The following is a 15017-nucleotide window of genomic DNA, read 5'->3' as shown; positions in this document are numbered from 1 at the left end:
GTCTTCTAGAGCAGGCCATAACAAATTAATTCAAATAATTAATTAGGTATGAATGTGCAGACTGTCTAGAGCAAGCTTTGATAACAGCCTGTCTTCTAGAGCAGGCCATAACAAATTAATTAAAATAATTAATTAGGTATGAATGTGCAGACTGTCTAGAACAGGCTTTGATAGCAGACTGTCTTCTAGAGCAGGCCGTGATGGCAGACTGTCTAGACAACTCAAGTCTAGAGCAGGCCATAACAATTTATACTTTGGAATGATATCTAGAGCAGGCCATAAGGGCAGACTGTGAATGTTTATGATGAATTATACTTTGTCAAACTATAGAGTAAGCCTAAATGGCAGACTGTGATTGTTTATGATAAATTATACTTTGCCAAACTATTTAGAGCAGGCCTAAATGGCAGACTGATTGTTTTGATGAATTATGTTTTGCAAATCATTTAAAGCAGGTCTTAATACTGTGATTGTTTATGATGAATTATGTTTTGCCAAACTATTTAGAGCAGGCCTAAATGGCAGACTGATTGTTTTGATGAATTATGTTTTGCAAACCATTTAAAGCAGGTCTTAATACTGTGATTGTTTATGATGAATTATGTTTTGCCAAACTATTTAGAGCAGGCCTAAATGGTCTTAATACTGTGATTGTTTATGATGAATTATGTTTTGCTAAACTATTTAGAGCAGGCCTTATAAGGGTAGACTGTCATTGTTTATGACGTTTTATACTTTGCCATACTGTTTAGAGCAGGCCTTGAGGGCAGATTGTGAATGTTAATGTTGGCTTATACTTTGGCAGATGTCTAGACCAGACCAAGACTGTAAGTTAGTTCATATGTATTGAAAGTTTATTGAAAGAAGGCTATTAATGCTACCAGGTGCTGGTTGTATTAAATTACTGTTTAGTGTTTATATGATCTCAGGTTATAGCATGTGAAGATTGTGAAGTGTGAAGACTGATTTCTCAATAAGGTTAATATATGCAACTAGTCATTGGTTGTGTGATTGACTAATAAAAGTCTATAGTCAGTCAAGTTTACAAAAACTGTTCTTATGAATGTTTGTTTGATATCGATAAAGTTGTTATGATATATTGCTGTTGTTATTAATGTACAATTGTTTTTAGTGAGAGGACTCACTATAAATAAAAGGACGGCCGAGTTGTAAGCATCACAATAGTTGATATCCTGTATGTTACTTTATACTGATAATAATCACATGTAGTATGCACCTGACTTTATACTTTTTGGTTATTGTATCTATGGTCATGTTTGTTGAGGGAGAACTGTCAGATTTTGGCGGCGCTTGATTGCCCGAGGTTATGTTGGATTGGTTCCTTTGTAATCTTATAATTAATCCTGTATGTCGCTGTAATAAAAGAAATATTACTGGAAGCAGTGGTTTGTGTGCTAAACCCCTTTTACTGAGCATTAAATCTATGGATGATTTCACATCCAAGTACTGACCCCGCCCGACGTTGCTTAACTTCGGTCAAGAATCACGTTTGTAGTATGGGAGCCCCACTTAAATCTTTATTTTATTCTGTTTTTAGTATTTGTTGTTATAGCGGCAACAGAAATACATCATCTGTGAAAATTTCAACTGTCTAGCTATCACGGTTCGTGAGATACAGCGTGGTGACCGACGGACGGACGGACGGACGGACAGCGGAGTTTTAGTAATAGGGTCCCTAAAAATAAGTCGTCTCATATCATATACAGAATCTAGAAGCTTTCTGTATGGCCCATGTACGTTGCGGACTATTGAGATAACATCCAATTCAGCCGACCAATCAAATTCAAATACCGCATGGTAACTAAACTCGCATGCGAGTGTTCGCATGGTCTAATATCTAAATGAGTCATAAGAGGCCGATTCTGTTTTAATAATTTGATATGGTTTTTCTTCTTTTTTAGGATTCCGTACCCAAAGGGTAAAAACGGGACCCTATTTACTAAGACTCCGCCGTCCGTCCGTCCGTCTGTCACCAGGCTGTATCTCAAAAATGAGATCTCGAAAATTTGCTCGAGATCTCGCGAGATCGAGATTTTATTTCCTAGCTGCAAGCAGCCATAGGCTACGGTATCCGCTTTCTATTACGTACTTTCCAACGTTGAAAAAAAAACAGTAAATACTAGAGAACACGCCATGATTGAAAGAAACGATGCAAACCACTGCCGTAGTGACTATAGGTACCTACTCACCGCAATACCAATGGGGTTGGCCGGTGGAAGTTTTTAGCAGATGGCGCCATCATAGCTTGCCCCGTCAATCCCTAGAATTGTGTCAAATTTTTGTTTTTTTAATACCCTGGATGCCAGCTCTTTAAGCCAAATCTCATAGAAAAAGGGGCAAGCTATGATGGCGCCATCTAGGCAAACCTTTGACAGTTGCCAACCCCATTGGCGACTGAGGTCATTATATATGCTAATATGCTATCTCCTTTACCCTTGTAAAGACAAACCAAGAGTGAAAGTGACAAGTGACCTCAGTCGCCAGTTGGTATTGCGGCTACTATAGGTACCTGATGGATAGTCACTACAGCAGTATTACTAGGTACTGGCTCCAATTTCACCACGGTGACAGGTGCGACAATTGTAAAACATCACTGTTGCTGACGTCACAGGCATCCTTGGGCTACGGTTACCGCTTACCATCGGGCGGGCCGTATTCCTGTTTGCCACCATCATTGTTTTATTAAAAAAAAACTTTTATATCGGAAAAAACAGATATTTCTCTTGCTAAGTTTATGACAATTGTCACAAGAAACCAGGCGCGGATCCAGCCCTCTAAAAAGGTTGTGGTCACAGCCACTCCAAAATCGGTCAAGTGCGAGTCGAGGGTACCTGATGATTCCCCGACCAATAAATTCGCAGAGGGATCGCAAGCGATTTATTTCAGTCCATACACACTTAGATATATAACTACGCTAAAAAACTTCTTCGGCTGTAAATTAAAAGCTGGCATTAAGCTAGAAATAATTGCCCCTGTAAGTAAATAATCTATATTCTTGCAAATAATTAGGGCTCTGTATTCAGCTGGGGTACCTACCCTAATGATTACCCGACCAATTTATAGCACAACAATTACACAATTTATAGCACATTGTCGATTCGCTTGACAACGTTTCGCCGAAAATCGTTTCGCAGAGTCAATTATTCGTAGATGCAACTTTTGGTCGACTAACTTTTGGTAGACTCTTGATTCACATATCATTCAGTTCGCTTCTGTGTAAATTAGCAGACCAATTATTAGAAGAATTACATTTGGCGGAGTAATCTTTTCATCAAGCAACCTTTAGTCGAGTAGGTAACGTTTTACTTATAACTTTTTTTCAAGTTTTTGTCAAGTGGCACTCAATCACACTACATATAAATAAGTATAAGTACTGTGGACGGTTTTACCTGTGGACACTGCCGGTATTTAAAGAACTAATAACGATACACTACCATCGTGAACTTAAAAAAATGCATTTTCTTATATTACTAACAATCCGTTATTCACCGTTTTTTTTTGTTTTTTTTTCTTTCTATAAATAAATATTATAGGACATTTTTACACAAATGACTAAGCCCCACGGTAAGCTCAAGAAGGCTTGTGTTGTGGGTACTCAGACAACGACGATATATATAATATATAAATACTTAAATACATAGAATACAACCATGACTCATTTATATTTATAAATGTAGGGAGATTTTTTTTTCGACTCTTAAAAAAAATTATGCCAATAGCTAAATTTTTATCCTCGTAATATAAATGTGTTTTGTGAATTCGGTAAATGATACAAGTGTGTAAATAATCACAAAATAAGCTTCAAGGTTTCATTGTTGTTTTCTACAGTTTTCGCATTTTGCCAGATGTTTAATTGATACCTAAATACTAAATAGTATATGGTTCATAAAAAGGAGGTAGAGTAGTGTACCTATGGACACCCTGACTAACGAAAAATCAAGCTTTATTCGTCTAAAGCTTTGCGTACTAAACGATGATTACGAGGTCTTTGTAGACCCTGGAGACAATATCAAGTCCAAAAGTTTACCAAATATGACATACGATTTTTTGTAAGGTCTATGGAGCCCTTTCCATACCCATGCGCTCTAAAACTCCTATGACAGACAGTTAAAAGCAGGAATTATTTTAAGAAATTGTACAAAAATTTCTGAATGTATAAATTTAAGACTCCATAATTTAACAATTTAAAAAATTGCTGTTTATTCTGTATCACAAATAATTTGAGTTGTCAGCTGATATAAATACTTATGACAGCTAGGAGTTCTATTTAACTAAGTAGGAGTTCTATTTAAGGCACCGTAACGTGTTTCGGCCAATGGTTAATTTACTCGGGCAATTTTGACGTTCACCAAACGATCACTCTACGAAAAGTAAATCTACGTAGGTATCGATTAACTGACTACTCTGCGTATAACTAATGAAATTCTGCCAAATGTGTCTCTGCCAAGGCGTCTGCGAAACAAAAATCGGTGTAATTCTACTCGGGGAATCAACAGGGCACCCTATCAGGGTTGTGGGCATGCCCACCGTGCCCACAACGGTGGATCCGCGCCTGCAAGAAACACTACAATTGTCACGAAATTCCGACATATAACTCATTACCTGTTAAGAATTACCTACAATTCTTCTAAATCTTGACAATTGTCAAGAAATATCTGTTTTTTTCCGATATAATAAAGTTTTTTTAAATAAAACAATGATCGTGGCAAACAGGAATACGGCCCGCCCGATGGTAAGTGGTAACCGTAGCCCATGGATGCCTGTGACGTCAGCAACAGTGATTTTACAATTGTCGCACCTGTCACCGTGGTGAAATTGGGGCCTGGTTTGCGTGGACAGGGCGGACCGCATCACGGCCGCCGGCCGTAACATCTATTCCATTCCTGGGTGAAGGGGTGGGCAAAACCGTAAAAAAGAGGTGTCTTTGTCGAAATAGTTTGGTCATATTATGGCATATGGAGGTCTGGAAAGTGATTATTCCTGTCGAAAATACACTCAAGTATTGGATATTGTAATCGTTATGTGTCTGTCTGTTATAATGAAGTCTAGAAAGTACATTTCATAACTAGTTTTAATAAATACTTATATGCATTTTATTCCATCCGGACAGAATTTTACGACAGCATTTTTTTTTAACTTACTTGTAAGACCTTTGTCTATTTTCTAGTATAACAGTTTTCTTCCAAATAGTTGTAATAGGGGTTGTAGACCCAAAACCACCTAGTGCCTACGATTATTCGTCGGACTACGATTGCTCTGTCATATTGCGCAGGCGCTTTTGTAGCGTAAGGATAAAATTATTACACGAATCTATACCATGACATAGAATAGAGTGTACTCTTTTAAAGAAAAATCTAATATAATGCTTAAATTATTCAAAAATAAAATAAAAAATGATCTAAATTAATTTAGTAAATTACATGGATTTGAACATACTTTGATTTTAAAAAGTTTTAGATTCTAGATAAAGCATTTTGTAGCAAAGAAAGCGACGTTGCAAGTTCGTGCATTGTTCCACAGTATAAGAACAGTAGTGAATCTTCATAGAAATGTGCCGCTGCCGGCTTGAATGTGTGCGTGCGCGCCGGGCGCCGTGTACGCACGCGCTGCCACGCACACATTAGCATAATATACGGGGGAATACGGTGGCGGCAGTGTGGGCCGTACCGCGACTGTGATCGCGCGCATTCGAGTACGCTACCCGCCCGCTCGCATTTGTCTGCTCTGACGGTACGCCTTAATTTTTTTGATCATGACTATGAACAGAGGCAATAGTATAAGTAAGGTACTAGATTGAAAAGCTTGATTATATCACTATTGTATACAATACTTTTTCTACGAATCAACAAAAAAGTTGTTTTCTCGATTTTGGCCACCGTAGCCTATGGAGACTAACAAGCAACACTAAGTGGTTTTCGTAGTCTATGGATGTTGCTATATTAAGGGTATCACATGCGCGTTTCTGATTTATGAACCAATTGTTTCTACTATACAACCTAAAATAAATAATTAATTTGAGCTATGGTTTTGTTTCGTCCTCTTCACCGCGGCGAGCTGTGATTGGTCATTTTCATTATAGTTGACTAAACTGTATCGAAATGAATATTATAGTTGAGTTGGGAGCCCGTACATTAAAAATACCCATTTGCAGTTTGGTATAAGAAATCTTAATTCAAAAATTACAGTCGTACAGTAGAAAAAAAATATAGTGTCTCAATAAAGACTCCTCAAACCCGGACTTGTCATTCTTCATAATACCTACTTGCCCATGCTTCCCTAAAACCTTTTTACTATTAAAGTTATACGTAAGGATGAGAATTCACTTTAACCGCTAACAATAAAGCGTTCCGAACATGCAGAAACCGGAGGAATATTTTTCTGTATCGAATTTATAATTTTTTTAATAACTGCCATTTCCTAATGTTAATATTTAAAAAGCGTTTTATTTATACTTCATTTATGAATTGATAGAACATTTCATTATATTATAATAAATAGAAACGTAGTGCTACTCATAATACGCAAATATATTTAACTAAAAATAAAAGCGACAACCCTAAGCGCCAACGCAAGAGTAGGCAAATAACTTGCCGAGCGGCCTTAGATTCACTACTGTTCTTAGTGTACTGTGATTGTTCGAAATCGCCACGAGCGCTTTGCACTGTTGCCAGACTGGTTCGCTGTTTGTTGTTTGGATATTGAGAAAACTTGTCAATCTTGCTTGACATTGTGTTGTCTATCGTTCCACGATTCCGTATGAGTTAGCGTGTATTCCTTATTGTTTTATTCCTGTTACTTGTTGTTATTTGTTATTGAACTTAGTGTTTTGTGTGATGCAAGTCGTTTCGTACTAACGCACGTGTGCGTACGTACTTTATGTTTGAAAATCCCTTAGAATGGGGAACAAGAAGGGACGAAAATCTAGTGCATCAGTGAGATTGAAGCGAAAACGAAAGCAAACATGCTCCGGAATGTCGTTACAAAGCTGCTGCACAGTAAGTACCTACCTACAATAACATACTTTTACCTCTCGTGACATGGATCCGTGCGTGAGAGTATTGTTTTGATTATCAAGGTTACTTTCAATGATCAGTTTTAACAGGCCGCATACTAGGGGTTTAGTCTAGCAGGCCACGTTTCATAGAATTAGACCAAAAAAAGTCTGCAGCGATTTTCATAGCCAACGCAGTGCAACTAGTGCAAGTGCTATTTATAATTACGTCATATTTTCATAGAAGTTTGACGTTTACTGATCAATAACAAGGTACAAAAGAAGAATTTCCTTGTCATCCTTATGTCTTGCCTAACGAAATAAGAATCTAATGATCTCGTTAATTGCATGGAATCTTTATAGTATAGCTCAACTACACTTTATTCTTCTTCCAGGCCACCTGATCCACATGACCAAATTGACAGTGAAGTGTGTCAATCTGCTAAAGAAACCACAAATCAACCTGAACCGTAAGTTTTATTTGGATGAGTAATAATATTAAGTAGGTACTTATGTTTAATTTTACCTCACAGCCAGCTTAGCCTGCTTTTATGCTGGCTTGCTAGCTAGAACCAAACTGGTGGTACCCGCAGATCATCATACCTTACCCACATGTCAATATTTAACAAATTCCTTACAGCATGGATACAATTGGAACCATACTAGTAAGCCTCCGCTGTCTATTTTGTCTGTCCATCTGTCCATGTGAATGAAAGCAGTATGTCATGAACCGTAATATGTTCATATTTGAAGTTTTCAGTGCGTTTCTTCTGTTGTTACTTACAAATGATAATAAATTGCATTAGGTACCATAGTGTGTAGTCAATAAGTCGGTCAGCAGTTAAAAATTTCTGTAAGGCAGATACAGATGGACTGCAACCTAACTGCAATTTGTGTATGAACTGCACGCCAAATGCAATGTCAGCATGCAGTTTCCATACAAGTTGCAGTTGTGTTGCAGTCCGTCTGTACCGGCCCTAAGCAGTTTGTTTTAAGTAATACAAGTAAATGATTTTGTGAAATAGGTCCGTGTCTGGTGGCTATGTAAATACCTTCAGTCCCAATATCTATCTGTAATTTAATTGAGTTGACTTGTTTTAAGCAGGAAATTGTAAATAAGTCAAATTACAAACATGTTTTGGTTTGTCATACATGGAGTCGGACACATAATGGAGCATGATGGTTACTTGTTTGATTACGGCTTGTTTATATTTTTCATTGTTACAGATCTTTTTCTGCTTATGTAGACTATTTGAGTGAAGACACTGAAGGAAATGATTTTAATATAACACATGAAAATATACCTACTGGCCCTGAACAGTAAGTAAAGATTTTATTTTATATTTATTACATGGGTTCAAAACATTGACATATATCTAAAGACTGGCCTTACATGGGCGATAATTTGTGAGTGACACCGCTGAACAGCACCATTCTTAGTGTAATGCCCGTATGGGTCTTTAGATATATTTAAATGGTTCAAAATAAGTGAATAATTGTATCCCAACAATAACATAAATGTGAAATGAGAGCCAAGTCCAATATTAAAAATATGACTGTCGTTTTTAACTCGCCGACAAAATAATTGAGATCTATATGGGTCCCAAGTTCTGTGCTGTGTAGAAAATCCTGAAATTATAAAGGATTTGACTTGGCTTTGATTTTGTAACCTTCTCTGAAAAAAGGGAACCTATTACTTACAAACTACTTAGTACATTTTTCTTCCTCACTCTATATAGAATATGGCCGGTGAGAACCTTTAAGTTTTTGTGATCTCTAAAGCCTCCTCTCCATATCACGATATGGAGACGGGGCTTAAGATGTGCCTTGACTCCCTTCTCCCAGTGAAGCAATATACATGTGAAACTGTATTTGTATGAAATATTTCTATAAGTTTATTTCTATAAGGTAGGTTTAATTAATGTGTTGCTTTTTTATTAATAATTTTCTATAATTTCAGTGGCCATGAACCAAAATATGGCAGGAGGATTGCAAATGTGGACCAGTTCTTTGACAAGTTGCAAGAAATATCATCTCATGGCCCTCTCAATTGCGGATTAAAATCAGTTCAGATCATATCATATTAGAGACCCAGCCTACATAAAAGAAGCCATTCATGAGAAAGAGAGGAAGAAAACATCTGCGCCACCAAGAAAAAGAAAACTAGCCGCTGAAAACAGTGAAAACATACGCCCCCCCGCCGTCGTCGTCGAAATAAATAAACGATGAAAACTGGTTTATTTGTATTATTCCAAATATAACATAATAGTGTTCAAAATTCAAAATTACACAAAGAAAACCGAGATGTTGGTTTTTATTTTAATGGTTCTGCTAGGTAATGCAAAAATGACATTATTAAATATTTTTTCAAACTGCTTTTATTATGTGTAATTCTGAACACTAGGAACTTTTTAGGCTTCCGTACCCAAAGGGTAAAACGGGACCCTATCTATTACTAAGACTTCGCTGTCCGTCCGTCCGTCCTTCCGTCCGTCCGTCCGTCCGTCTGTCCGTCCGTCTGTCTGTCACCAGGCTGTATCTCACGAACCGTAATAGCTAGACAGTTGAAATTTTCACAGATGATGTATTTCTGTTGCCGCTATAACAACAAATACTAAAAACAGAATAAAATAAAGATTTAAATGGGGCTTCCATACAACAAACGTGATTTTTGACCAAAGTTAAGCAACGTCGGGAGTGGTCAGTACTTGGATGGGTGACCGTTTTTTTTTGCTTTTTTTTTCGTTTTTTTTTGCATTATGGTACGGAACCCTTCGTGCGCGAGTCCGACTCGCACTTGCCCGGTTTTTTATTTTATTAATTGCCTTTCCATGCCCAGTGGCGAATTTGCAGTCTTGATCGCCCTAGGCCCCAGGCCCTGAAGTAAGTACAGTCACGCTTTGTAATTGTTGAGCCATTTAGGCTCCTAATGGTCTAAGATCCCACATATATGGTCGACCTTCACTAATCTGTCTGGCGGATGAAACTATGAAAATATGAAAGAAAATATGTTCCAGAACATAAATAAATAGGGTTGCCTAAAGAAATATGGTCAAGGCTATTTTTAATAAATTTTTGAAAAAAAATTTTTTAGGCAAATTTCAGCGATTTGTCTGACGAACGAAATAAGTTTCAATGGAAAGTATACAACTTGTACAACATAAATCATCTACGTTGCCTATCTTTTTCCGGTCACTATTATGTGGTTGCCGTGTTTAAAGAGGTGATTTTATATCTATAATTGCACTCATCTGTCTGACGCTTGAATTATACATCAAAATGATGGTAATTTTATTGCAAATACAATGGTATAGGGTTGCCAGGCTTTTAATTAAAATAAGAAGGGAAGACTTTTAGCGATAACTCATAAACGGCTTAACTGATCAAGTTTGTTTTAATTTTATTTGATTGAGTTTTTTAAGCACTATTTTCAAGATTTTTTTCATATTTTTTGGACAGGTGGTTCAAAAGCTAGAAGGAAAAACCTTTTTTTTTCTTTCTAAACTATTATTTCCGAAATGATTCACTTTATCAAGAAATGTTGTTTAAAGACCCCTATTTATTTTGAAAGGCCTATCCAACGACATCCCACACTGTGAGGTTGAATCAATAAAAAAATTGTCACACACATTTTGTTTCTTTCAAAGCGATTATATCCGAAAATATTCACTTTATCAAAAAATGATCTTTTGAGACCCCTATTAATTTTGAAATACCTTTCCAACAACATCCCACACCATAGGGTTGATACGAAAAAAAAAATCCTAACATTATTTTGTTTCTTTCGAGGCGATTATTTCCTAAAATATTCACTTTATCAAAAAATGTCTATTTATTTTAAAATTCATATCAAATGACATCTTACAACGTAGGTATCAATCGAAAAAAAAGAAAAAAATGTATGTGACCATTTTTTTCGCTTCAACCCTGTAATGTGACATGTCGTTGGATAGTTCTTTTGAAATAAATACGGTTTTTTAGGAAACATTTTTTGATAAAGTGAATATTTTAGGAAATAATCGCCTCGAAAGAAATAAAATGTACGTGAGGATTTTTTTTTCGTGGTAACCCTATAGTGTGGGATATTCTTAGAAAGGTCTTTCAAAATGAATACGGGTTTTAGTAGAACATTTTTTGATAAAGTGAATATTTTCGGAAATAATCGCTTTGAAAGAAACAAAATGTGTGTGACAAATTTTTTACCGTTTCAACCTCATAGTGTGGGGTGTCGTTGGATAGGCCTTTCAAAATAAATAGGGGTCTTTAAACAACGTTTCTTGATAAAGTGAATCATTTCGAAAATAATCGTTTAGAATGAAAAAAAAAAGGTTTTTCCTTCTAACTTTTGAACCATCTGTCCAAAAAATATGGAAAAAATCATGAAAATAGTGCTTAAAACTCAATCAAATAAAATTAAAACAAACTTGGTCAGCTAAGCCGTTTATGAGTTATCGCTAAAAGTCTTCCCTTCTTATTTTAATTAAAAGCCTGGCAACCCTTATTTATTTGTGACCGGATTTTCGCAAGCAACCCTATATAGTAGTATACCCTATAATGGACACGGAACCAGTAATGGGACAAAAAAACACAATTCCTCTAAAATAAGTATATAAAAGTAGTTTATAAACACTGGATATATTTTTATCATAAATAAGAGTCCTAGAGCAGTAAGGCTACCGCCAATACCGAAAATCGTCAATTGCGGGCATTTTTCTCTGTCACTCTAATTACGCCTTCATTGGAGTAAAAGAGTAAGATCCCCGCAATTTGCGAATTTCGGTTTTCGCGGTAGCCCCTCTGATTATATTTGAATTTTTATTAAATTCGGTTATTTTTTAAGAAATGTGCGTCAACCCAAAAGTTGTCGTGCCACTGAAAAAAAATATCACTAAAAATTCTTAACAACTTCGCTAAGAGAGGTGAGTTAATTTATTAAATTTTAATTAATGAATACTTGATGAAAACTAGAATGTGTTTTGTTAATTGCATTTACCATGAGATAAGGTATACAACACACTATGTTGTGACTCCACAGATGTAAAAAAAATAGTGGTATTTGGCCCAATCCCATTATAGGAGCTGTAAAACTGCATACCTCCTATGATGGGACAATTGACATAATGATGCTTGCCATGCCATAATTTCATGTTTTAAACAATACAGAAGTAAAATGTAGTTACGAAATATGTCAACCAGGGGGTATTCTCGGACTTAGGATAAATTAATATCGTTTTTCCAAACTTTTATTTAACTTGCCTTGTTAGTTAGTGTGGGTCAAATCTTGGTAGCTGAATTGAGCTACTTATCGATTTCCGATTCAGTTGAAATTTTGTGTAAGTACGTAATTAGTATGCAAATCGGATGATAATGCAATATTATGATAACATGGACTTGATCTGACGATGGAGACAAGAGGTGGACATGGGAACTTTATCGCAATAAACCCTAACTAATTGTGTTTGGGTATATTACAATTGTCTCGATGAATCTAATACAATAATAATTGGCTGTGGAAAGAAAAATACATTCAGCGATAAAAGCTTATACCAAAAATTTATTTTTTTGCCATAACTTATTCCCCATTTCAAAATTTTATACTGATAGAGCAATGTCCATTATAGGGGGCCCATTACTGGATCCACGTCCATTACCGGGGGCCCATTACTGGAGCTTTGGTGTCCATGACTTGAGAAAAAAAGCATAGTTTTAATTTGTTAATTATGTGGAAACTCATTGCAGTATCTTTGATACAACACGCCTAAAACATGAAAGGCGGATAGGACTTTCATCTTTTAACACTCTAAGCGGAAGACCATTTACATGTACAAGGGAAATATCATAAATACTCCAAATTTCCTCTTAAATGTCCCATGACTGGTGCTGTTACTATACCATTGTATTTGCAATAAAATTACCATCATTTTGATGTATAATTCAAGCATCAGACAGATGAGTGCAATTATCGATATAAAATCACCTCTTTAAACACGGCAACCACATAATAGTGACCGGAAAAAGATAGGCAACCTAGATGATTTATGTTGTACAAGTTGTATACTTTCCATTGAAACTTATTTCGTTCGTCAGACAAATCGGTGAAATTTGCCGAAAAAATTTTTTTTTCAAAAATTTATTAAAAATTGCCTTGACCATATTTCTTTAGGCAACCCTATTTATTTATGTTCTGGAACAGATTTTCTTTCATATTTTCATAGTTTCATCCGTCAGACAGATTGGTGAAGGTCGACCATATGTGGGATCTCCTACTATAACTAAATTGCTTATTCAATACGTACATGTCCAATTTAGCTAGATCCCTAAATGGATCAACAATCACGGAGCGTGACTATACTAGCCGCCCCTTTCTCAGCACCTATCATATTATTATAAACTGCCGTCTCTAATATCTGGCCACCCTAGGCCCGGGCTTTAGGGCAAATCCGCCACTGACCATGCCTGATATAGGGGACAAATGGGAATAGTATTATTCTCATCGGTCGCTTATACCTACAGAGCCGAAAAAAATATGGGCTCCGAAGGGAATCTACCTTGAAATGTTGAGATAGCTCAATTTAGGTACAATTAGTACCTTTTTAACATAAAAAAAAACTGAATACAGTTTTACTAATACCTACAGCAAAATTAAATCATAAAATGTTTCCTTTACGTAAAATAAGCTAAGTATAGACGGTCAAGCAAATCTTGTCAGTAAAAAAAGGCGCGAAATTCAAATTTTCTATGGGACGATATCCCTTCGCGCCTACATTTTTCAAATTTGCCGCCTTTTTCTACTGACAAGATCTGCTTGACCAAGTATATTATAAAGATTTAAAAGGTACTTCCAGGGCCCATAGATTTTTTATACCATGTATAGAGTTGACCTAGGGAAGTCTGCAACGATTTCGATAGCATGAAGAGCAAGTGTTATTTTATACGTCATAATTTATTTCATAAAAGTTTGACATTTAAAATAACACTTGCACTGCGTATGCTATAACAATCGATGCAGACTTATCTTGGTCTGACTCTAGTTGTTAGATCAGCAGTCGATGTGGAACAGAAACATTTTATTTTATTTCACATTTATTTATATTATCTTACCTGTATAAGCGCCATCTGTTCATTGAGCCGCGCGACTGTTCAACAATAGTCGCAATAGCGCTATGGATCTTAACTCTTGAATAAATACAGAGATGGCGCGCAAATCAAAACCAATCGATACAGACATCCAAGGACACTTGCTTTACTCTACACCTTATAGTAAAATAAAAGTATAGTCTTGACAAAAAAGAGTAGAAATTAAAAAGTGGCAATACTGTAGTGTCGTCCCTTTCAAATTTAAGAAAACGGGACGACACTATACACAGTATCGCCACTTTTTAATTTCTACTCTTGTAAGTGTCAGGACATTTTCATCAGGATTGTTGGTGTGAAAATCACGGAAAATTATTTCAGTTTCCTATAGGCAACGAAATTTCTCTTACCAAAATTTCATTTATTTGAAATTATTTCTACGGTTTAGCACTCTTAGGCTAAGCATTACTATAGGTAGGGGAGAGCGGGGTGAGACGGAGTGGCGGGTAAGACGGGGTAGAGGGTTTATTTGGCGATACGACTGACCAACCAGAATCCCGTTAGTGCATGACGATGCGTCGCCATCATGGTAATCAGTTCACACGGTGACCGGCTAGACAAAAGGTGTCGTTAATTATTTATTTGCAAAAAAACGGTTTTTGTCATATTCCTTGTCATTATAATGTTTTATTTGGTTTGTGTTTGTTTCCTTCATATCATCAGCACAAATACAGTGTTGATTTATTCCTATGGACCAGCAATCACGCCAGCAGCTAAGGACTTGTTTGATTTCAAATACGTAATGGTTTTTTTAACAAAAAAAAATCAAATTTCATCAGGCGCAGGGGGGCAAGATGGAGTACATTGCCCCTCCGTAGTTATAAAGTGATGAAATTGCAGATTTGAATGTATTTATTTCTACTATCGTAGA

The 15017-nt window shown here is 36.2% G+C and overlaps 1 protein-coding gene and 2 long non-coding RNA genes across 3 annotated transcripts in view; 2 read left to right on the top strand and 1 right to left on the bottom strand.

The window, feature by feature from the left end:
- The window catches only part of LOC134799431 (uncharacterized), a 105052-nt gene that overhangs the window by 40507 nt on the left and 49528 nt on the right, over nt 1-15017 (top strand). The gene's annotated exons all lie outside the window — the stretch shown is intronic.
- The window catches only part of LOC134799423 (probable glucosamine 6-phosphate N-acetyltransferase), a 70475-nt gene continuing 59420 nt past the window's right edge, over nt 3963-15017 (bottom strand). Inside the window, exon 7 of the mRNA XM_063771826.1 lies at nt 3963-3972. The gene's annotated coding sequence lies outside the window, so the exon portion shown is untranslated. The remainder of the gene's footprint in view (nt 3973-15017) is intronic.
- Nucleotides 6710-8332, top strand: LOC134799204 (uncharacterized). Its single transcript, XR_010145356.1, has 3 exons — nt 6710-7016; nt 7408-7482; nt 8240-8332. It is a non-coding gene; the product is annotated as an uncharacterized LOC134799204 (long non-coding RNA).

This window comes from Cydia splendana, chromosome 18, assembly GCF_910591565.1.
Source record: "Cydia splendana chromosome 18, ilCydSple1.2, whole genome shotgun sequence".
NCBI classification, from domain to species: domain Eukaryota; kingdom Metazoa; phylum Arthropoda; class Insecta; order Lepidoptera; family Tortricidae; genus Cydia; species Cydia splendana.
This window is presented reverse-complemented; position numbering and strand designations above follow the sequence as displayed.